The following is a 26,442-nucleotide window of genomic DNA, read 5'->3' on the forward strand; positions in this document are numbered from 1 at the left end:
CCTTCTTCTTTTTGCAGCAGGCTGGAGCAGACCTAATTCTTATGCACTGTGTTTTCACAGCAAATAGAACTGGTGACAGCACACTGCTGAGTTCGGTTCACATTTGGGACTACAAAAATATGGCAATAAACCATTGTGAATAATTCCTAGCTACTCAATCAGTTCAATAGAACACTGTACAGTATATACGCAATGTGGTAATTCTGTTATATTGGCAATTTGTAAGAGAGGTAAAAGATTAAAGGGATTTATGTCTGCAGCTGTGGCAATGATTTATTTACTTTAGTTTGCATTATGAATTTTCTCTGTCTTTTTGTATATGGTGTTTTCAGTCTCTGGTATTCCCTGTCTGTTGCGCAAGGGAGCAGTTGTTCCTTTTCTCGCCTTTGTGATTTTACAGGAGGATCAGAGTAAAATAGGACAGGCAATGTAAATAAAAATAAACCTCTGAAGCACACGGGAAAGCTGGACGTAATATGGAGTGGGGACAAAATCAATGAAGAGAGAGAGAGATAGTAGAGAGAGGGGCAAAGATTAAGAGTTGGAGAAAAAAGAAGATAAAAAGGAGAAGCTATGAAACAACTGAGAAGACAGCATTTCAGAGGCATTGCAGGAAATGAGATTCCCACATCACCAATGAGCAGAAACCTGCAGGCTGTTAATGTTGTTTGTTCCTGAGAGTGTTTTTGACGGCAAGGACTGCAACTTTGGAAAGTCAAGACTGTTTATTTATAGGTAACACATATGAAGAAACAATTGGCCTGATACTGAGTTGGATGCATATGTGTGGAAAAATATAAAAATAAATAAAATATAAAATAGAATCTATAAACCCATATACTGAGCTTCATCTTAAGATGCATGCAGCTCTGCCTCAGTAGCATATCCATCAGATTTATTTCAGGCATATACACCCAAATCAACCCAGAATACACAGGTGTGTATAGTGTAAATAATGCCCGTTTGAGAATGTATGCCGTATTTCTAAATTAAGACTGTTTGCAATTGTAAATGGAACCCTTACATCAAATTCTACCTGAATACAGTAATACTACATTAACATTGCATACTTCTGGTTTACTGCCACATCCCCATTTGGAACTATTTGGCTTAATTGTTCAATTACACAGGTCTGCAAAAAAATTTTTTGGACAGCTGTTTTGGTTAAGCTGACTGATTCCTATGTTTTTTGGTGCCCTGATTTAAAAAATGACAGCCGTTTTGTACTGGGACGTCAGGTTTTCGAACAAACGGATGGTCATCATTTAAAAAAATCTCTAAACGCAAATATTTTATTTACATGAAAAATATTAACTCATTTGCACAGGTGACAACAAAATTAACACCACACTCAAGTAGATTGCTTGTGAAATTGTCTTTTTTTAAACTCTAAACTTCTTTTTGAGCTTTTCCTTTTGTAGGTGGCTTTCGGAAGATCCCTGTACAACATCCAGAAGTAGTCAGCCATCATCGTAACACTCCATTTCCCTTGATACCTTCTTTCCATTTCTTTTATATCTTGATGAAAACATTCTCCCTGCTCTTCACTCACTGCTCCCAAATTTTCAGGAAAATAGTCTAGGTGTGAGTTGAGAAAATGGACTTTTAAGCTCATGGAGCAACCAAGCTTGTGGAACGCTTTCAACATTGTTTCCAACATTTCCTTGTAATTTGGGTCCTTTTGGTTTCCCCCAAAAAAATTTATGACCACAGTAAAGGCAACCCACGCTTCTTTTTGAGTTGGAGTCATTGAACTGATGAAGTCTTTGTCGGATATGAGTTTTCTAATATCCGGGCCAACAAAAACCCCCTCTTTCAGTTTTGCCTCCGTTAAACCTGGAAACTTGGATCCCAAGTACTTGAAGTATTTGCTATCTTTGGGAAGTGCCTTAACAAATTGCTTCATTAATCCTAATTTTATATGGAGTGGTGGTAATAAAACCTTCTCAGGGGGTACCAATGTATCTCTGGGAACATTCTTTTCACCAACAACTAGACTTCTTGGTTGCCAATTTTTTTGCTTCCAGTGATTTTGTCAGTCTCTACTGTCCCATAAACATAGAAAACAAGGGTATTTGGTGTACCCAGTCTGTTGTCCCAGCAGCATACACAATACTTTTAAATCCCTACATACCAACCAGTTTTGGTTTCTGCAGTTTCTGCTGCTTTTTCACCATGAACTCTCCACATATGAAACAGAAACTGTCAGGCGAATTTACACACTTTCTTGGAGGCATTGCACTAATTTTGAACCACACAGACAATCGCAGAATGACGACTGAAATGAAATACAAGATTATGGCTGAATCAGAGAACAAGTTAATGCATTAAAGAACATGTCCGGGCAGGCCCTAGCAAGCACACTCAACAATGCAGTGATCACCATCAGGACCAATAAACATGTATTTTCATGTTTTTGGAAGCACTGGCAGTGAAAATAAATTTGTTTTTCCATGTTCAGTGTTTTTTCCCCTAGTATGATGAATTTGAAATTTAGCGATTTCCAGTTACCTGTTTGACCAAGGCACATTTCGATTGTGAAAAAATCCGACGTCCCAGGAAAAAACGGTGTTCATTTTCGAATTCAGCGCACCAAAAAACATAAGAATCAGATAAAATTATGAAAACAGCTTTTTGGTTGCAGACCTGTGTTATTATTACTAACCTATTCTATATGTATTGATTGTAACAATACATTAACCTTGACTATTACAATCTTATTATGTATATCTATTGTGTACTGTCACTGTATCAGTAATATCAAACTGTCTAATAAATATGTATTCACTTAATAACAAAATATTTATATAAAATGTGGGGGAGAGCCTACACAACGGCACCTAGCAGCAAATGTCTGGGGCCAAGGTATGGATTTGGGAGGAGATTTTGCAGTGGGTCAATGTGGTAGGCCCTATCAGTGAACTAGATAAAGAAGAGTTGTTTAAAGTCTTCAAATATTATTATAATTGATATTTTATATTTTTATATACTTTTACAAATATGTTCATATTCAGGCATACAATATCTATATAATATCTAATGGACAAGATAATAAATGTTTACAATATTACAATGTAATATGTATATCAATCTTCACATACATACATGATTACTTCTTCTTTGTGTGCCTCCTGGAGAGAATGCAAGAGGATTCAAAGAAGCAAAAGACCTCTCCAACGCAAACCTGCAAACCCACTAGGATATGAAGATTAGTAGGTTGACCATTATGAGTTTCAGAAAAGAACAATGGCAAGGATATGATCCAGAAGACAATTCATGGGAACCAGAAGAGAATGTCCGTGCACCTCAACTGTTGCAAAATTACTCAGAGAAATCCAGCAAAGCACCAACTAGAGGTCTATGTATTTGGAACTTGCCCTTAAATTTGCCCTTTTCCAAGATGGCCAGTTTGGCATCAAATAGAAACCATCTTGGATCCTGTTTCCTGGGCCTATAATAGGCACTTTCTGTATCAGAGTACTCTGCCTGTTCAGTTCCTGCTACTTGTCACTCTTATTTGCATCCATGATTACCCACTAGTGTACCTACCTAGCAAACGTCTGACTACTCCTTATATATCTGTTCGGCTATTGCACTTCAGATAATACCACCAGTATTGTTACATCCCTGCACAGCAATGAAAACACCCATCTTTTTATCTCATTTCAATCATCACAGCAAAAGGAAAATGTGGGGAAAGGAGCTAACTGCGGACTTTAAAAACATATACTTTTTCTAGCCCTCTGGTTCCCCATATTTGTCAGTCATATTTAAGCTTGTATATATTCTATTTTGAAAGTAGTTAAAATGTCTGCTAGGACGTATTGTTATCTTACAGACTAGTTCATTGTTTCAGTCTAGGCAAAAGGATTATTGTTCACCAGTCCTGTATGAATGTACATCACACTAGGAGGTCTTATGTATTAAGATAGGGAAAAGGCGCACAGACAGAGCTCTATGTTTAATTAAAGAGGACTGCATTGTGTATTTAAATGTAAATGTGTCTGGATTGTGATCTCTCCTGCTTAAACAACCTCTGCTGTATAGCCACAGAACAATAACTGTTCCTAATTAAATCAGGAGTGACACATCTGCTATCCCTTTGTCTGTATGTTTACCTGTGAAAATGTAAACACAGAAAAGGACCAATCAGGCAGATCCTGAAATTGCTGATGAGGTAATTTTTGGGCTTAAAAGAGAGCTACAGAGAACAGCAAATTGGCATTCACCACCAAGTGATAGCTGAAGTCAGGCTGGCATTGAGATATAGATCTCTGCCCCTGACAGGAAAAGGACAATCAGTCCCTGGAGTACTGCCGTTGCCCTGAACTACCTCTCCAGGTCTTGGGGAGCTGTGTGTCCGCCGAAAGTGGAGTGACAGTGACTCAGGACTGCTACCTTTGCTGGTAGCCTTAAAGGAGAGAGGGGGATAAGCTTGGATTGTTAGACAGCAGTCCCTTAAAGTGACAAGGATACTGGTGAGGTGTTTTCAATATACCCTGTATGTTGTCTGTGCCAGACTATAGTGTTATTTGTTCCAAGTTATTATTTAAATATGTTTATTGCTGTTTGTGCTACCATTTTGTTAAGTAAACTTATTGTATTTTTGATATTTGCCTGGGTGATTTTGAACCTTGGGTAGGTACCGGGTAGGCCAGCTGTGCGGCGCAGAAGGTTACGTTAAACCCAGTATCTTCACAGAAATATAATTTCTTTAACACATGTAAAACATGCAAAAAGTGCACTGGAATACTCTCACTTCATTTAAATTCTCCTATCCACCTGTGTGATATTCCCCACCCTTTTTCCATAACTATTGTCAATACCAACATATTTTCTGTCACCCAAGTTTGATGCATGGATGTCATCGTCGATGCCTCACTTAACTTCATCCCCATATCCAATCCCTCACCCAATCCGGAAGCTTTTATCTCCGCATTATAGCTCGCATCTGACCCTTCTTCTCCATTGATGCAGTCCACTGGCTCCCATCCACTAAAGAATCCTCTTCAAACTCCCTTCCCTCATCTGCAAAGCCCTCTGTATCTCCACTACTTTTTAAGTCTCCTACCTCATCTCAGTTCCTACTCCCTCTTGCCCTCTATGGTCAGCCAACGCCTTACCTCCCATCTGGTTACTACGTCTCTCTGAAATTATTTCCCTTGTTCTATCAGGCTATCCTCTAGCCTGCAAATCTTTAAACTATCCTTCTTAACCCACCTATTCAGGAAAGCCTTACCATCTTCCTAACCTCCTCTAACCTACCATCTTCCCAACCTTCCTCAACTCGCCTCTTCATGATCCTTCTTCACTAATCATTATACACCTCATAGTTCCAGCTCTTGTTCATCTCTCCCTTCAGACTTCTATTCCCCTCACCCTGACTCCCCTCTTTTTGTTTTCTGTTCCTTTAAATTGTAATCTCCCGCAAGCAGGGCTCTCTTCCGTAATCCTAAATAACGTCTCTATCTTCTCCCGACAAAAGCAGGCTGAATTCGTGGGTAGAAATTAGTGAAGTATTTGTGTGTCAGTGGCCATGGGAAAAACTATTTAAACAGACTTTATATCATATTCATTCATCTCTAGGAAAATGTCACGGACCAGAGCCAATCACAGGCTACTATGATGAATGCCTACCTATTTATAAAAGTGGACATTGATACACTTTGATTATCCCAGAGCAAGTCGTTTTTACTGTGAAACGTGTTGGATATTTTTCCTATCTTTGACTTTTCCTATCAGAACACATTCACTATTTCCAGGCTTGCATGTGCTGCAGCCAACAGAGACGGAAAGCTGTGCACAGCAATATCGCTATATGTCCATGCGTAATTCAGAAGGACATATGGCCTGAGACCAGAACACCTCTGGAGGCAGACCACGAATGCGGCTTTAGATTGAAGGGATGCAACTTTGGACCGAAAACTCTGGGCAAAATTGCATTGGTAGGGTAAGTGGCTGTTTACCTACTTCCTGCTTATCAGCATCCATTACCTATTTTTACACTTAAATGGAGGATTCATTACTGGCATCATTAAGACAGTTTGTTGATACCATTCTATATTTGAAATATATCTATGAACTTTTTTTTTTGGGAACATCTATACATTAAATACATGTATGGACTACAATCTGACCTACACCTTCCTTTTGCAACCCTCATAGTGTGCCTGCTATATTTGTATTTTAATTTTGTACATAACTATGCTTGCTATTATATCAGTGCATTGATACATATGCTACCCCTGGATTTATTCAACCCACCAATATATCACACTGCATTATATCAGTTTTCTCTTGTTTTTAGCTGTTATAGTTTTTCCATATTGACCCGTACATACTTTCAGACAAATTGGGAATCACTTTTTCCACTATTTCTATCCACGGATACAGACGGCTTTTGCCGGGAGCAGATAAAGATATTACCGCTACACAAGCTTCAACAGCAAGCATGCACTGCCTTAGTATCATGGCAGCATGGAGTGTGCGTGGGTCTCTGACAGACCAGATACAGATTTAAAGACCAGGAGCCTGATTCATTAAGGATCTTAACTTAAGAAACGTCTTATTTAAGTCCCCTGGACAAAACCATGTTACAATGCAAGGGGTGCAAATTAGTATTCTATTTTGCACATAAGTTAAATACTGACTGTTTTTTCATGTAGAACACTGAAATTGAAGTTGATATTTGTGTGCTAAATGAAAAAACAGTCAGTATTTAACTTATGTGCAAAACAGAATACTAATTTGCACCCCTTGCAATGTAACATGGTTTTGTCCAGGAGACTTAATTATGAAGTTTCTTAATTTAAGATCCTTAATGAATCAGGCCACAGATTCCACAATGCCCTCCGGTTCTTTTCAGGGGAGTTAAGGACCGCTGGATTAAAAGAAAGACTGCTCATCACTCTGTTAGAATTAAGCAGACAACGTTTTTGAACACCAGTATGGTATTAACTACAAAAACAAAGTAACAGCTACATTATGTGAAAACCACTGGAAAATCTTACCCTTCACAAGTCCCTCATATGTCAGGTGATAAAAGGATTCCATACGAGTTTTCCCTTTATCGTTATTACAAGCCTTCTACAAAACTGTAGGTTCTTTTCAAATTATCTATGGTAACTTTTAAGTGTTTTGATCTGCACCTACTTTTAGAAATTGTGATCATCTATATCTTACTGTAAATTGAGATCATCAACCATACATCTGGGTAATAAGTTTGGATCACTTAGAGGTTTTCAGTGACTTTGCTTGTGACACATATATCTACCAATATTAGGACACCCCAGTATCACATACGCTGCTCATTTAATCTATTTAGAGCAGTGTGTGACCCACATATAGACTTTATTGCTTGCATTTATTTTACAGTGTACATTGCCTATGGCTAAATTGCTATTTTGTATGATTTTATTACTCTGTTCTTTGTACACTGAAATTTAAAGTTGATCTACGAAAAAAAAGCCAGTATTTTCCTTATGTGAAAAATAATAAACTAATATGCACCCATTGCATTGTAATATGGTTTTGTCCAGGAGAAAAAGTAAGTGAAAAAAATGAGTACTTTGCTCAATGAATCAGGCCCACTGTGTCTAACTTGGGTAAAGTGATTTTCACATATTTAACTGCCGCTGTTTCAGATATAGCTATGTTATTTACAAGTACTTTTTATTTTTACAGAAATAATTTTTAGTGATAATGATTGATACTGCAGAGTAATGGATCACATAAGATATTTATTTTCTGTGTCTGTGAAGCTATTTAGTATAAAAGAACTGTTATGTCCAAGACTACCCCGATTCATCAAGGTACGGATCTGCCTTCTTATGCGGACAATGCGCAAAGTCGTGAGTTAAGGTGCGTAAAACATCAGATACGCTGCTCAAACATAGCATATCCGGCACTCAAAGGCAACTCAAAGACCACTTGAGAAGAAAGAGGTGGGAATGGGAGGAGAGTGGGCATGGAGTGGGCGGAGATGAGATATCACTTGAGAAGAGTAGGCATTATGGATTTTAACTTAAGAAGAGTAGGTGTTCCCTCTGTCCGTTTACGGGAAACTGACGTCAATCCTGTCTCAAATTCTTGCTCAATATTAAGGAAGCTCAGGGTCATGTCCAAAACAGTTAGCTGAAACAACTTTTAAACTGCTCTAAATGCGTCCTGCGCATTTAAAATGCACAACTAAATATGCACAACATACATACATATGAATAGAGACATTTTTAGAATTTTTTTCTTTTAAATTTAACATTTTTTTGTATATATATATATATATATATATATAAAAAAATTTCCATTAGTACGTTTGTGTAAAATAAGCCTCTTTTCCCTACCGACACCTTTGTAATAAATGCCACTGTAAAGTGTATGGTGTTTGCTGATATTTTGACCCTTTGGGTTAAGTCCGGAACTGCCAGAATGCCGGAACGCCGGAATTAGCTTAATATAGCGCCCTCTGCTGCTTGCTGGGTCTAGAGTAAAGATGCCTGTCTTTTCTAGGCCTGTAGACTGCATTTTGGTATGCTACACAGATATCTTCTCTGGATTATGGGGATCAACTTTGTTACATACATCCATTGATATATATATTGGAGATTACTCGTATATATTACAGTTATCTGTTAAAACTGACTTCATGTATGCAGGAATGAAGTGCTGAGTGCATTCCAGTTCCGGAATGGAGTGCTGAGTGCATTCCCCATCCATTCCGGCTGCCAGAATGGCGTGCTGAGTGCATTCCCTATCCATTTTGGGCTGGCGGAATGGAGTGCTGAGTGCATTCCCCATCCATTCCAGCTGCTGGAATGGATGACTGAGTGCATGGTTAAAAGTATTAGATTTTTTTAATCTAGCACAAACATTCAACTTTCGCATAAAGATTTATTTTAAAACTCTTTCGAATCACAACAACCACCATTATAATTACTCTCAATGTAAAATGGCTGATTTGACAGTTGTTGATGGTGCGTTTGCAAAAAAACCCCACTAATAATATACATATACTAAATTGCTATTAAATTTTTGCGAATTACACACATGATTTATGCTATTATAAGCAAAGCGTCCTATTACCCCAGGGACACTTTTAAAATCAACATGAATATGGTAAGGATATTAATGATCCCTTTAGAGACAAGAACAGTGGTGAGGAGTCGAACTCAGGCTTGCACGGTTGCAAGGTGGATAGGGTAACTGCTACGCCAATGTACAACTGGTGAAAACAAGATGGCAATGAAATATAATACAAATAAAAGCTTAGCAGCAACTTCTATCATAAGTTTATTTCCTTAAAACATTGTTAAAAATGTCAATACTTAAAAATAATATAAACAGAAAGCATTGGTACATGCAGAGTGAAATGTCAGCATATGGAAATGTATCCATGTATATTAATACTAACCAAAAGTATATTAATATTGCTAGCACTTCACATTTTTGTTTTTTTTTCTTAGGTTATTTTGGACACTTACGTTTTTTAGATTTCTTCGGTGGATATTTCCTATGTCTTTGCAATCAAGTCATTTGGAACAACTGATTTTCAGTGTTGTAGCTGAACACACTGTTCAACATACCATATAGCCTTATTACACACCAAAACATATACTAAAGCACTCTTATATAAATGACAGAGTGGAATATATTCACTGAAACATGGAATTATACAAAGTTAAGCCAGATACAGGCATCAATCGGGGTTCAAACTCATTACCTTGCCCATGGCAGCTCATTTCTTTAACCACTAAGGTATACTTTAGATTGAAACTCCCAGACCAAACGGCACATGAACTATTTGCCAAAAAAAAGGGTTCCTGACCGTAATTATTTGAACACTTGAACACACCTTCTTAGTAACAGACAGAAAAGATCAGGTTTTGTGATTTCAAAATCAAAATAGCAACGTCTACCCTAATGCATATCAGACGAATTTACAATAAAAAATAAACACAAACTTGGTTTAATCATTATAAAATGTACAAAGGGAGTTATGTACAAAGAGAACCAGCATTGCATAGACCCAGCATCAGATCTCGTCAGCTGATACCTGTCCTATACACCTGCATATACTTCTCTCATTGCAATTCCCTATAAAATACTGTCTGGTGAAACTTGAAGTTCGTTACGACTCCATAGTTAGTGTGTTTTGCTGCTAGTGTTTTCATTAGTGGCCTTTTATTTGTATTGAGTTATATTTAAAGTTAATATTTTATAGGCACTTTAAATGTTTGTAAGATGTTTTATGTTAAACAATAACAGTCCATCTCTCTTTTCAGATGTCATGTGCATTTTAACGTGTGTTATTTGTCTATTGCATTGTAACCCTTTTCTGTGGTGTTGTGAAGCTTTTCAATCTTATACCTATTATTTACAAACTTATTGTTTTACATTCAACAGGTCAAGCTGTTGTGCCTTTTGGAGTTCTGCAGTTCGTGTTCACTATACGTTGAAGTATTTCTCCAATGCTCCTAGGCTGCTTATGTGTTTCTTGCCTTTGTCCAGATTGTCTACTCTTGATGAAAGTAACTTTTGCACACAGACCACTGTCTTATTTGCTATGTATTCTGCTGCAACTATAGATTCATGTTTGTTAACAATAAAACTGACCATGCTATATTGTCATCAAACAGTCCCAATCAAGTATCTGCTGACTACTACACTGCTGTTCTTTGTATTGTCATACACAAGAATCCATACATAGTCCTTTGGGGCATGTTTAGGCACAAGTCTACTTGTCCAATATATTGATGGCAAGTTTGGTTTCTGGGCCCTTAGCCACATACTGCCCTTCCTCTGAAATCACACTATATGTAGTGGTTTTTACCTTTAACATTAGAGATATTTGTGTATTTATATTTATAGTCTCTTTGGTTGTGCCATGTGTTAGCATGTGGTATTGTGCACGTTCAAAATGGTCTGTGAACTTAGAGATTTGCAAAACACCTCTGTAAAAGTGTGTTTCTTAAATGTTGATGGCATTGGCCGCAACATTTCCTAGGCTAGGACCTGTTGAAGCCAACAGCCCAAAATACACTTACGAGTCAAAATCTACTTTGTTTGGAATCATGGCCACAGACAAATGCTGCACACAAAGTCCACATATTCAAGGCCAAGGTATTTGCATCAGATGCAAGTTCAGCATCTGTTGGAGTTAGTCTCCACATAATTTTGACATTCCCTTTTGGACAGCACTGTTGGGCAGCTTCATACGCTATTTGTCATATGTTACATATCAACTATATTGTGTATTGGTCCAGTCATGCAATGTTCCTTTGCAGCAACACACATATATACACTTTGAAGCCTAGTAAAATGTGTGTGAAAACACAGGTTGTTAGCTTGCATTCACCTGTCATATTGTGTATTTAGTGGCCTTCAAATTCTGTGGTACAAGTATTTTGGATGAGAACTCAAATGTTCATATTGGATTGGAATGTAAGAAATAGTTAAATAATTTGCACTAGAATTCACATTGCTAATAGGGCTTGAAAAAAGCTACCCTTAGCCTTAAAACACAATCATGTTGTAAATATCTGCAAGTAGTATGTATGAGTAATTCATATGTTGGGCCAATTTTGTGTAGAGTAAGACCAATGCCAGCTTTAACATGTGTCTACATGTAAGGTAGCTCAAATACTTTTGAAGTGTGACACATAATAGAACTCTGAGGCCACAATTTAATTCTCCTCACGCAGCAGAGTGACCATCCTCCAGAATGGCAAGCAGTAAGTACTGAACACTGGCACACAATCTGTAGTGAGATTTAAAACCCCACCCCAAACATAGTGGTTTGCACAAAGGTGCGTTTAGAATTATATCCTATCAATAAGCAGAGTTTTGTGTGCCTAAATAGCTAATAGGCTAGGATTTTGCCATGTCTGCATGGCCATCCTGTGACCAACAGGGACTGTGGTTTTTAAAGGAAAGCACTACCTAGAGGGCTAATGTTAACTGTACACAACCATGACACAACTTGATGTAGAGTCCAAAAATTGCATACACCAAACCAAAGACAGATATTCCAATCCAAATCACAGGTAGGTAAAGCACTCCCCAAACATTTGTACAGTTCTACTTTATAAAGCCATTACCCTACAACAAATCTATACTCCATTTCAAACACCTTCTGATGACAGCATCAAATCCAAGTTACCACAAGGGGAAAACTGACACTATGCGGTGTAAGATTTACTTACTATCCCCATGTCCCCCTAGAGTGTCTGCCCTAGCCTAGCACACAGTAACACTAGTAATTAATTCTTTTGGTACTCATTCCCATAGCATCTCTGAGCTTAGTCCCACACTGGGGTTGGATTTGAGCCTTACAATTAGTCAGATACACTGTATGTAATTACTTTATGTTAGTATGAAACTTCCTATTGTTCACTTATGCCTAATGAGTAATTGTATGTGTATTCTCAATAAAACACATCAATAATATGCATTTCCAGTTAGGGCCATTTTGCATTAAAAATGTTTACACATGTTTGTCAAATCTCTGCCCCAAAAAACTGTCAAGTCCACAGTATGCCTGAGCCTGCTCAAACAATCTTTCAAATTTGCAGGAGAGAAGAAAAATAATAAGTGGGATTAAATAACTGATTTAATTGAGAAGCCATGTGAACATTAATGCTTCCTCACTGCAAAGCATAGAGTACTCGTTTCATCTGCGACGGACGCCATATTTTTGGATGGAGAGGCAACCATTACACACACACAGGTGCCTGAAAGCTCCACGTGAGATGTGAGCGCGCCCATATGTGCTCAGAGAACCACATATGGAATATGCGGAATATTGCAGAAGAAGAGTTTCAAATTGAGGTCTGCTACATTCATCCGCAGAGAACTCCGCGTCCTGACTGAGGGCATGGACAGAATGCCCTCGGGCAGATATATCTCGAATGAGGTAAAGCTGCGGGTGTACCTCCGAGTCCGTCGGCATATATGCCTCCGATTCAACCATCAGCGGACGGTAGTGCAGTTGCAGAGACGGTGGAGCGACCTCCGCCGCGACAGCCACAGCTGCTCTGCAAGCTCCGAGAGGAGGTCATAAGAAAAGAGTTCTCTATTAATCGCTAAACACGTGTATAAACATATATTTTTGGTATATGTATCCAACTATATTCACCCAAATCACCTGACATGGGCTTCCACTACACTACATATCAATCGTTCTCCACACTGGAAAGGTCATTCCCCTTCCAATGCACCCAACCTGCTTTGGCTCCTGTCTCCTAAATGTGGCTGCTGAACATTTACTTTCCCACATGATTTATTGAGAAACTTCAGGACATTAATGCAGGTTTTTGAATCAAGCTCTCCAACTCTTGACCCCAGTGATGTAACTTGCTGACCTAAGCTTAAAAACCATTTGCAGATTTGAGTGGTAGATGTTTTGTTATTATTGCCAAAACATTTGAAAGGTAGCTTTCCAAAACTAAAGACCTTAGCTCATTTTCAAAGATATGGAAGGTCCCATACGGTGCAAACATATTACCTACTGTACTATATAAACCTAATCAGTCATTCAATAGCTGGCTATTTATAATGTGAGGGAGTCCTGAAAAAGGATGATTTCAAAAGTATACTCATCAGCCAAAGTATTTGAGATCCCTCCACTAATTCAGTGGCGCTGTACACAGAGAGCTCATTCACATCAGTACCAGCCCCATGGGAGCTTGAAGACTTAAATTCCCTACCATATACACACAGACTACTGTCAATTTTTTATATCTCTATATTAGCCACCCAGTAGTATGTTTTCGGAGTGTTGGAGTCAACACATGCAAATATGGAGCAAACATGCAATCTCCACACAGATAAGGCTATGATCTGGACTCGAACTTCTGACCCCAGTGCTATGAGAGCAAAGTGCAAACCACTAGGCCACTGAGATATTCCACATCCCAACCCCAAAAACAAACATTTGTGACAGGTCATGTGAAGTGCTTTGTGCCTATCATGTTTATCTCCTTTCTTTTGTAGTAGTTAATATTTGACTCTGCTGACAATGAGAATTTTTTTTAAAATGTCTGATCACATGATTATCGTAATACTATCGTTTATTAAGCTGGTGAATCTGTTAACAATACCCAGTTTATTTGTGGCTTGTTTCCAACAGACTGGGCACGTTGGGAACAGCGGCAACGGTGCCAGTCGGTGGTGGAAAAGGAGGAGGAGGATGACCCGCAGCCCCAGCAAGAGCAGCCACTGCCAACAGCGCAACAGCAGCAGGCAGTGCAAGCCGAGGGGGATGGCGATGCCAATGAGGAAGGCGAGACCGACCCAGAGATGGAGGTAGAGGTTCAGGGCAAGACAGATGATTAGTCGCCCGACAAATCTGAGGCTGATGCCCCAGTCCTCCATCTTCGCCTCTTGTAATGCTGAGTTGGAGTTGGAGGTGGTGGCGGAGCCTGAACCCGAGACCCAACCGGACCAGGAGGACAGCGGGCAGCTGGTGTTTCCTCAAGTGGATGAGACGTTAGGAGAGAGTACGTATTTACTGGAAAAGCTTTTCTGATTGACCTAACATTGCAATGTAAATAATCCCTGCTGTCACACATGTTAAATACAAGTGAACATAAATGTCAGAGTTTTCAATCATAACGGTACTACAACTTCTTGAGAAAATTTTTTAAACTAATACACGGCCAGAGGCAGCTAAACACATGGCCATGCAGGACAGGGCCCACACGCGCAGAGGGGCCTGATAGGTTTGTCAACTTGTCAGTATATTAATCACTTGATTTTTATTTTAATTATAAACCAATTAGCTTGCAATAAATCAATCTAAAGTTTTAACAATTGTTTAATAAATAAAATCAGTATAACCGGAATTTTGGGGATATTTTTTTTTTCAATTCCTGCGAGTGGTTGTGTAGGTAGGGCCTGAGTGTAGTACTTTGCCAGATTTTTGTATATCACTAAAAATGCTACACAAAAGCCTTATCAATGTCTAGTGGGTGAGCAAAAGCATTTGTAGCAAGCTTGGACCTTTTTTCCCCATCCCTACAGCGGCCACAGAACTGCAGATTGATATTTGCAAATATATGGTAAAAATTAAAAAACATTAAAAAAATCAAGAAATATTCCAAAAAAAATAGATAAAAAAAATAAGGCCATGGGCATATTTGTATGGTTAAGTAATTTGTAAATAGTTTTTAGGCGAAAAGTAAATAGTTTTTTTTCTTGCATTTTCTTACAATAATCAAAAGTTGACAAACTAAATTATTGGTGTGTGTGTCTTTATTAATATATTAAAAATGCACAACATGTGGGTCTAAGGTCAATAAAGAATGGATATGGATTCCCAAAAGACTAACATTGAAGCAACAGATTTAGTACACAAATCCATCATCGTGGAAAAAATTATATAGCCCTACTAATTGTGGCTATCAGAAAATGAAAATACACAAAGTGTATTTTGTGTATTTTGTAATGAAATCCACACTAACATGTGAATAACAGTAACTCCATACACATAAGGCAATGGTCAGAAATCCAACTCATGACATCAGCACAGGGAGTCAGAGGTGCTAAATAATAATCCACCATGCAGAAGTGGTGCTGTAGCTGAAGAAAAAAGGTTTCCATTTGCTATTTCCATGTCATCCAAAAGAACATGTGCCCTCCACTACCAATCCACCCCTCCAAGAGGTAGGCCATCCGTAGTAATAGCAGACACATAAATAATGTGCCCTGGGGGCAAGAATCATTCAAAAAGGTATATATCAAATGCCATAGCTCATTAACTAGTTCCCCAAATCATGTACCATTGCAGTGATAGACCAAGGTTAGCTTCAAGCGTCAAAGCAAAGACAGTCACACATTGAAGAGAACATCAAAACTGTACACAGATAAGTCCATGTTTGTGAGTTGAACTCATGACCTCAGTGGTGTAAGGCAGAAGTGCAACCGATGCAAAGCACCATGCTACTCGACTGTGGTGAACGTTCTGTTTGGATAAAGCTGAGTACATCACATAACCTGTAAGTCGTCTATCCAGATTATTATTATTATTTTTATTATTAATTTTTATTTATAGGGCGCCACAAAGTATCCGTAGCGCCGTAGAAGGACGGATGAAACTAGGTTTGCAGGCAATGTGGCATTTAAATCCAAGGAGCCTGTCCCCTCCAAATCCCCCCCTCTTAGTCCATTCCTAGTAACAAATGTCAGCATGCACATAATAATGTGCATGTGAACTGTGGGCCCTGAGGCTTTTTGAAAGTTCCCCAAAAAAAAATTGTCAGCCATGAAAAAGGAACTTGACGTAATCAGGTAGATTACAATACAGGATAAATAGGAGGGCATATTTTACGTTGTGGTTGAGAGTGTTCAAGGGGCAAGGGTAGGTGCCGGACACAGTCTCGCCCCAGGTGCCTCTTGGGCAGCATGGTGGCTTAGTGGCTAGCACTTCTGCCTTATAGCACTGGGGTCATGAGTTCAATTCCCGACCATGGCCTTATCTGTGTGGAGTTTGCCCCGTGTTTGTGTGGGTCTCCTCCAGGTGCTCCGGTTTCTGTCCACACTCATGCTAGTAGGTCAATTGTCTGCTATCAAATTGATCATAGTCTCTCTCTCGGTCTGTGTGTGTGCGTATGTTTGGGAATTTAGACTGGGGCAGGGACTAGTGTGAGTTCTATGTACAGCGCTGCGTAATAAGTGACGCTATATAAATAGCTGCTGCTGATGATGTTGACCAGCAACCTTCCATAAGGTAACCACAGATCTGTTTATCTGACCCTCCTCCCGCTAATGGACAGGGGGGCTGCCATAATGTGTGAAGGATGGTGGGGGGTGCCATAATGTGTGAAGAACAGGGGGGCTGCAATAATTTGTGAAGGACAGGGGGTTTGCCATAATTTGTGAAGGACATACAATGTTCTGCCATAATGTGTGTGTCCAGGGCTGTCTTTGATTTTGTGCCATAATGTGTGTGTCAGGCTCCATCCTCGATACTCTGACATAATGTATGTGTCAGGCATCATCTTCATTCCTCTTCTCATGACAGCTACCTGCTCCTCTGTCTGGCCCATCATCTGGTTGCTCAGCAATGTTCCAAGACACTTACGTGGGACAGTTCCGAATTCGGGTGACTGTCTCGCTTAGTCGGGATTTGGTCCGACAACAAGGACAGTTGGGATGTCTTACTTCACACTGTACTGCTCATTAAGGCAGAGCTGCGTGCACCTAACAGAAGTGCATGCACTATTGCCTTTGTATTTGCCTAAAATGATAACATTCCTGTCTTTGTTGCCCTGGGCCCCCCAGAGCCTTATTCCAGCTCTGATGTTACTTTAGTGGTTTTTGCATTTCAATTATCAAATCACTTTGTTCAACATATGGCAAACACCCATTGCAATGACAATATCATTAATCCTTCATCCTTTGCACTTACTATATCACCAGCAAAGGCTTGGAGTAGCTCCCCTTCACAGATGCATTGTCTGCCAACCCTCCTTGCGCTGTTATTAGTTCAAATCACCACCATTCACTGGCCACATTTAGACATAATTGTTACAAAAGAAGTGTTTTCTTGCAGATGCTATTTTTCCATTGTGGTGATCGCACATGGACAGTGCTTTGTTATAAGTATTATTTTTAATACATTTTTGAAACACACAGTATACACATTTACATATTATAGAGAGAGAGAGGGAGATTTGACTGGTACTTTACATCTTATGATGTCAGGGAAGGATGCAGCAGAGCATGAGGTGCTCATATGCTGCTCTGGCAGACTGATTAAATATGATTGTGCCAACATATTTCATAATAGTTAAACTTCAATTAAATAAATTATATAAAATTATATAAAGTCAGATATGTTTCTATGAAGGGAATTTTGGAAGGATGTGTTAGTAGACAACTAAACAAATTGGAACACAGAGGCATAAACCAGTCACAGATAATGCAAAAGGATTCATGTAATTTTATAACACAGGACTGACAGCTTTTGCTGTGCATTGCTTTAGAGATGTCTGAAGTCATCACATCTAGGTTTTCCTACATGTTACTACAACCAAATTCCAGTAGTTCTAAATCCTGACTACTTTTGTGTTGGCCCCACCTACCATTGTTTTGGTCCTGTCCAAATGAGGCCATTTCAGTAATTTTAGGCATCCACAGACAAATGGGTGCCCTGAGATACACTTTGAAGTGTAAGGGTATTGGTGACAGTACATTTAAAAATAATAGGGGTGGGAGCACAGACTACATTGCCACGAGCCCCACACCAGCCCTGTATGCTCCCTTATGGCAATTGTTATTTTGCAAACATCCTAAAGGTATACCATACTACAAGTAATATTGCAGCATATATTGCTGCCCCAAATTGTTATTTAATTCAAAATTAATTAAATTGCCCCAGTGGGTACTGGCAATGTTTTATGTTGTGTGCTAAGGCCAGTTTGCTATGTTTCAGCAATGTTTGTACACCAGTTTTTATGAATCTCAAATAACATATATACATATTGAAAACAGTGAAAAACAGTAACATTGCAAAATAAATTAAACTTTATTCTTTTTAAATCAGTGGAAAATAATCATATTAGATTAAACTAATCTAAATGTATGTTAGATATCCATTAATCATTATTTAAATAAGTAATATTAGCAATATTCCAAGTAATGAAGACTAGTGTTCAATAAGATGAAATTCTTAGCTCTGATATATCCAAAGACTAACACAAAGCAATTAAAAATATATATATAATTGGCAAAATGCAATCTACTTGTATCACTAATTAGTTTTAATGACCGGAATGCATTAAAATGTTCTCGTACATTTAAGAACATTAGACATTCCATGTGTGATTAGCATAATTTGAAGAGAGATAAATAAGAAAATGTATAATTTAAATTAAGCATAATGACACTTATTTTGTCTCACATGTTAAAATATTCACACTGGGATCTGACTGTCAAGTTAATTCAAATTGTACTTTTCTACTTATCTGCTTTTTTGGCAAAAACAAGTTTTTGTTTGTTTCAGCTGCAAATTTGTAATTTAATTAGAATGAGTGCAGTTTTCTAACGTCATTATATCACATAAAGACTCACATCATTTCACAAATTGCACACCATCAATTGTTTTGTACAATGTGTGATACCATAGCTATACTACTGTGTATACTGTACATACTAATAACTTAATATTTACACAATGTAGCTAGTTTGGAGTCACTCAACTATTTTGGGATCATACCTTTTATTTTTTGAACAAAATTGCAATTATATATTATATAGGGAAAGGGCAGTTGAAAATATCAATTATATTTGTTGATTATAACATTTGTGGAGATCTTTTATGTAGTGTAAAATGTCTGCTGCACAGTGGAAAACCAACTAAACCAAACTATGGTGCACTGACATTTATATAAATTCACCTAGATTTCCACTAATCCACATAGGTTTGGAGAGCAAGATAGCAGTTGTATTTTGCTCTAGAACAGTGCTTCCCAAATCCAGTCCTCAAGTACCCTTAACACTGCATGTTTTCCATATCTCCGTGCTGGTGCAGATGTGTAATCATTACTGACTGACTTCAGAAGTGGATGCAAAGACCAGTGAAAGGCAAAGAATACAAGTGTTTCATGGACTGAGTCTGTTAATTGCTCTAAAGCAGAGTTAATACAAATGTGTTTGTGAAGCCACTCTCCATGTTTACAAAGATGGATTAGTACAACCATTGCATTACACTTGATGTGGTTTATCTCAATGTCCAAGAGGCTTCCACAATGAGCAGCAAGATATCTCAGAAAAATGAGCACATTATTGGCACAGATATGTTTCTGCAATGCAAAGACTGAGTTTTCTTAATTGATGGAAAGCAGGTGTTTTCATTAAGACTGGAAATAAAACCCAAGTATGTGCTGAAGTTATGTCTGCAAAACACAAGTTGGGTGTGGCATGGTTCTGTGCATAAACAAAAGAGAAAGAGACTTTAAAGAGAAAAGTTTGTTGAGAATCTTTGTCAGAGTAAAGTAGATGTTTTCTGTGTTGAAATAACAGAAGTGTGCAAATGTGTTTGCAAAACCATTGAGCAGAAGTTAAAGGAGAAGGAAAAAAATAACTTTTGCTCTGCAAAGAAAAAACAGTCAGTATTTAACTTACCGTATATACTCGTGTATAAGCCGAGTTTTTCAGCACATTTTTGTATGCTGAAAAAGGCCACTCGGCTTATACACGGGTGAACTTACCTGGTGTCTGGTCCCTCGGCTGTTAACTTCTGCATTGGAACGCATATTCGTTCCAACAACAGGAAGTTCGGCATTTGGAACGCAAACTTGCGTTCCAAATGCAGAACTTTCTGTTGTTGGAACGCACGTGCGTTCCACTGCAGGGTAAGCCGAGCATCTCTCAATCTATTTCCTGATTGAGAAAGTCCACAAGGGGTGGACGAAACTCGTTGCTGTGTTTCAAGTCACCAGCATATTGCTGCATACTCCTGTGACCAACTTCCACACTCACCTGATGAACGGAGATCCAGTCCGCTAATATCGCTGATGTGTTATCATCCATGGACTTGCTAGGAACCCTTTCTGCGGTAGTGAGTTTCTACAGACTTTTTTTCAGGTGCGCACCTGTTTCATCTACCGGACATCGGATTCCATTGCCGACACGTTGTCAGTGCAAATACGGAGGCACTTATGCGGGACCACAATCCCTATGAAGATTTGTAAGTGTGCCCTGCATTTCTTGCATTTTTAGTTTGATGTCTTTTTCCTCCAGTTTGACTGTCACACTGTTATTTTATTGATCCACCATATACTACCCAGCTATACAGACCTATCATTGGGCATAATATATAGATCCTTTACATCGTTGGATCAAATTGAAGTCAGTCTCAATTTCACTCATGTCATCATTGTTATTAGGCAGTGCTATCTTTCCGTCATCTCTCCATATGGTTCATGTCGTGTCAATCACCTATGACAGACCCCATTTCATTCAAGTCCTTGATGCATCCAGTATTGTGGTTTATTGTTATGTTCTATATGTTTGAATAAATTTTATGTCATTTTCAAGAGATCATTCATGTGATTATCTCTGTTGGAATTGTTCAATTACAACACACTTGGGTGATTAACTCTCAGCGCTGTATCTGTAAATTAGCGCTGTTTTCCAACCTAGGCTTATACTCGAGTCAATAAGTTTTCCCAGTTTTATGTGGTAAAATTAGGTGCCTCGGCTTATATTCGGGTCGACTTATACTCGAGTATATACGGTATGTGCAAAACAGAATACTAATTTGCACCCCTTGCATTGTAACATGGTTTTGTTCAGGAGACTGAAGTAAGAAGTTTCTTAAGTTAAGATAATTAATGAATCAGGCCCCTAGTCTTTAGGAAAGAGCCTGCCCTAGATTTGCAGAAGGAAGAACAGAAAAAGGAGGAAGATAAAGTTGCCCTGCCTGCACCTGATAAAAAGGCAGTTCATGAAAATACTGAATTAGGAAAAGAAATAGGTCTGGTTGATGCAGTGAATAATCAAGTGTCTGATGTCAGAAAGACTGATGATGATCAATTAGCTCAGAAGGTTGAGCCAGAGCAGAATGTAGCTTTGGAAGTTAGGCAAAAGGCAGAGGGAACCAAAAAGCAGCCCATGGAGGAATTTAATGTACAGAACCCGGCGCAGGAAGAGAATGGAAAGTTGAAAACTGATATTGCAAAGGTAATAACAGCCCAGAGTACAAATAAAGGTCAATGTCAAAGTACAAAAGAGGAGGCAGTAAAACTGAGAAATGAAAAGGAAAATCTGCAGAAAGCACTTGGTGCTAAAGTCACAGATATACAAGAGAAAATTAAGATCATGTCCCAGGTTGGAAATCAATATAAGACTCAATATGAAGGATTAAAGATTCAGCATGATAAGCTGGTTGCTGAAACCCTCCAAGCTCAGACAGCCCCATTAGAAGAGCGAGCTTCTCAATCAGAACTACAAGAGTTAAAAGATTCCCATGACCAAGCTGAAATAGAGATATCTGCACTGGCAGACCAACAAGAGTCAATAAGTGGAAAAGGAAATTAAGATAAAGGTCAATGGGAGCAAACCCCAAAAATTCTAGCAGAATTGTCCACAGTTTAAAAAGAACTACAGTACACTACTAAAGCTATTCAAGACAATGTCAGCAGAATACAAACTGTTAAGGATAACTGGGAGAAGTTTGCCTATGGCTTTGGGACACCTTCCACTCGGGTTTAAGGAAAAGTAAAACCGCTAAGTGATCCAGGATTGTCCAAGATTTTACCTAAGCCTCAAGTTACAAGCACTCAGGAAATTAATAATATGCTTCAAAAGGTACAGCAGACTGTGATTACTACCGACTTGCATCAGCAACAGTTAAAGGAGATGAAAATTCAACCATGCCAGGAAGCTGAGTTCCTGTCCTCGTCTATGGCTCCATTGAAAGTGGTACAGACCAAGTACCGGTATGTAGCAACAAAAGAAGTGAAGAATACACCCAGCCAGCCTCTAGTTTGGAAACGGTGATCTCCAGTGGATTCTGGTAAGACTGTTCCAGGGGAAAAAGGTGCTGGATGGTGGAATGAACTGAAATGTACAGAGACTGTAGGCTCAGAACCTGGAGATTGGCCAGTTATGCCAAGAAGGTTCTGGTCTCATAAGAGATACGACAGAAATGTTATTACCTGTTTTAGATGTGGTGGCTTAGGCCACATTGCTGCTAACTGTTCCTTTGAGTCTATACAATATAATAATGCTTATGTACCTCATAGAAGGTCTTTATATGCCCAGCTAGCCTGTAACGCAGACAAGCAGGCTGACAAATTGATGAGTGAAGTCACCATAGAAGGTAAAAAGGTAAAGACTCTGCTAGATTCTGGTAGTATTATTTCCCTTGTGAAAGCAGAGTTAGAGAGCCCCTTAAAATATCATAAGGGAAGTGTTGGGGTAACCTGCATACACAGGGATACACGGCATTCTGTTACCATGGAAGTAAACATAAAAACACAGTATGGTTTTGGGTCTAGTTCCTGGTTTGAAATTTGACGCAATATTGGGGAGAGACTTTTCCCACTTCTGGAAGCTATGGGAGACCCGCTTGGTTGCAAAAATTAATAGACCAGCCCCGTGTGATATTACTGACACAGTGGTAGCAGGAGTGTTCCCTAAGTCAAATGTGTTCCCTCCATCCAATTTGGTTAGTAAGTCAGGAAATGACAAGGGCAGCAGTAGAGTACAGGATTTTGTACCTCCTATTAAAGAGTGAAATATGGTTGAACCTGTTGACTGTGTACCCGGGGTTAAAGTAAGGAAAAATGTTTTTGCCTTAAAGCAGTTAAAAGATCCCACCCTAGCAAGGGCCAGAGAAAGTTTGAGAATTAATAATGGGAAGCCATTAGAACCTGCTAACAGATTATCATACCACCACATGGCGATAACCCAGGGGTTATTGTGTCAGTTATTTAAATCAGGAAAAGACATTTTTGGAGTGGTTGGTAGTTTCTAAACTATATAGAAAAGCAGAGTTGGACTGGGCTCATGGTTCGACAACTGACAAGCATCAGGGGGTAGGAAAAACCCTAGATACAATTTTACAGCAGTTCTTCTGGCCAGAGGTTTGAAAAGATGTCTTTGATTGGTGGTCATCCTGCCCTGAGTGTCAATGCCATGTTTCCAGGCCTCAGTGTAAAAGTCTGATGGCAACTACCCCAGTTTCCCCACTAACCGGTGTTCCTTTGGGTTGGAAAAGATCTGTAACCAATACCCTTGCACTCAGTTTGCAGCATAAAGCTAAAATGATTATGGTAAAAATTAGAGGAGCATTTAGGGTTACAAGTGTTCCTCCTGTAGGTTGAAACAAAGGGGGGGATATGTGACAGAGTCACTGGATGGAGGCTAGATACAGAGGTATGTGTATGTGTCCAGAATTGTACACAAAAGGCCCAGTCCGGGTCTTCTGATCTATCAGTCTCTAACAGACTGATCAAGGGATGCACCTGTGAGGTGCTTCTAATAAGGCAGCTGGGATATGCAGCCAGTGTCTCAGACCTAGGAGGAGGTGAGCTGCCCCCTGAGACACTCTGCTGCAGTGAGCAGCAATATACATATGGTTTGGTGTGTGTGGGACATAAGGTCTTACACATGAGAGAGGGCCTCTATAAATGAATGAGCTAGAAGCCAGATGGCTAGGTTTATATTTTTGTTTTATTTCTGCTTACAAGCTGGGGAATAAACTGGCTGTGGCTGTTATCCTGTTCACCCAGGAGATGATGCCTTTTCCCCTGATTATTCTACAATATATATATATATATATATATATATATATATATATATATATATATATGTGTGTATATATATATATATATATATATATATATATATATATATATATATATATATATCTTGGTGCAAGACCAAGGCATATGGCAGTGCACTTCAATTGCACTTAAGTAAATGAGGCCTACTTCCACTTAGAACAAATAATAGAACAGATTAAGTGGAAAAGAAACAGAGGGAACTTGTTTAGAGGTAGGTATAAAAGAAAAAGTAAACAATCTATGATAAAATAGCATAGCATTTGATCATGTTAGGACTGACCAGAATGGGAAGACTTTGGCGTGAGTTGGTCAGCTTAACATATATTGCAATATGTGGAACTAACATTCCCTGTTTTAAATATAGAACAGTACTTGGTACAGCATTAATTATGTGTTTGGAGAGTGCAGAGTATCCCTGTTTTCTTGTCTATACAATGTGGGCAACCCCCTCTTGCACCCCAGTCTGTACATGGTGAGTGCAGAGGATCTATGTCTGTTTTTGTTTATACAATATAAGTCCCATCTTGCACCCCATTCTTTACATTAATTAATTCCAACTTGTGTCAGGTGAGTCCCAGGTCTCCCATGACTGCTAGTGCTTGGGAAAAACTTGCCTTTAAAAGCTGTGTGCAGGGAAGCCTTAAGCCCAGATAAAATAGTGTAGCATTTGATCATGTTAGGACTGACCAGAATGGGAAGATGTTGGCGTGAGTTGGTCAGCTTAACATATATTGCAATATGTGGAACTAACATTCCCTGTTTTTAATATAGAACAGCACTTGGTACAGCATTAATTATGTGTTTGGAGAGTGCAGAGTATCCCTGTTTTCATATATATATATATATATATATATATATATATATATCTTGGTGCAAGACCAAGGCATATGGCAGTGCGCTTCAATTGCACTTAAATAGATGAGGCCTACTTCCACCTAGAACAAATAATAGAACAGATTCATTGGAAAAGAAACTGAGGGAACTTGTTTAGAGATAGGTATAAAAGAAAAAGTGGATAATCTATGATGTTTCAGATTTAAAAAGCAAACTTTATATTTAGAGGCAGACTGTTTAGATATCTTGTTTTGTTAATATAGCAAAATCTTATTGAGCGACTGCCATCACCTGCATTCATTTTGTCATCAATCAATGATGATGATGACGATGGTGATGAAAATTATGATAATGAGGAGAATGATAATGATGATGATGATTTACACATACATACTGGTCAGTCGTCTTAGTGATCCCTCCAATGCAAACCATGTGATCAAATCATTTTGAGAAAAGAGTTTATTCACTTTATTTTTCTTTGTCTCCTGAAATATATTTGATTAATCATTCTCACTATCTCTGTTCACAGAGGTAATTTTCTAATAGGCAGGTTGTATGACAGCACAGATCCTTAGGTCTAACTTTTAATCTATCCTTGGCCTCAAATTAGAAGTTATTTTCAAACCTCCACTTGTTTATTCATATACCATACGTTTATGTTATTCTTGTTTGTTCTGTGTAATGTAAAACAGTTCATATGGTTTAGACCAATTAGACACAGATCAATGCATGTGTAGGTTAAAATCAATGTGCAATATCATAAACATCTGATGTGATCAGGTGTCAGTTAGGAATAACAAAGATACAGATAATGGTCACAATCCAACAGTGTATGTGGTCATACAAAGTTTATTTGACCCTTTGTGATCTCTGTTTTTTCTCTATATTACAGCATTCATAGCTTTAGTGAATTCTGCACTTTGCCTTGCAGTGTAATAAAATTTGTCATGACTCTTTGAGGCACTAGCAATTACCTAATGCAGTGTTTTTAGATCTAGGAAAATAAAAGTCAGATCCTTCTGATGCCAATTCCTTATTGGCAGCCACTAAGCAGCTTTATGAGAACCTTCACTGGATCCCTTGTCCCTAGCAGAATTATTTAAATCAATCTCTCAATATGTAAGGAGTAGTGAGTTTATTATTAAAGTGGCACATCGTGTACTTACTGGTAATGATGCAGTGATGTATCACAGCCATAGCGCACAATTTGCACTAACATTTTTTTAGAGGAATGTCATTGAGCATATACTTGCATATATTCCTGCAAGTGGAACAAACGGCGTTTGTTCCACTTGTTCTCTTAGCATAGATTATCTCAGAA

Source organism: Mixophyes fleayi, chromosome 1, assembly GCF_038048845.1.
Source record: "Mixophyes fleayi isolate aMixFle1 chromosome 1, aMixFle1.hap1, whole genome shotgun sequence".
NCBI classification, from domain to species: Eukaryota; Metazoa; Chordata; class Amphibia; order Anura; family Limnodynastidae; genus Mixophyes; species Mixophyes fleayi.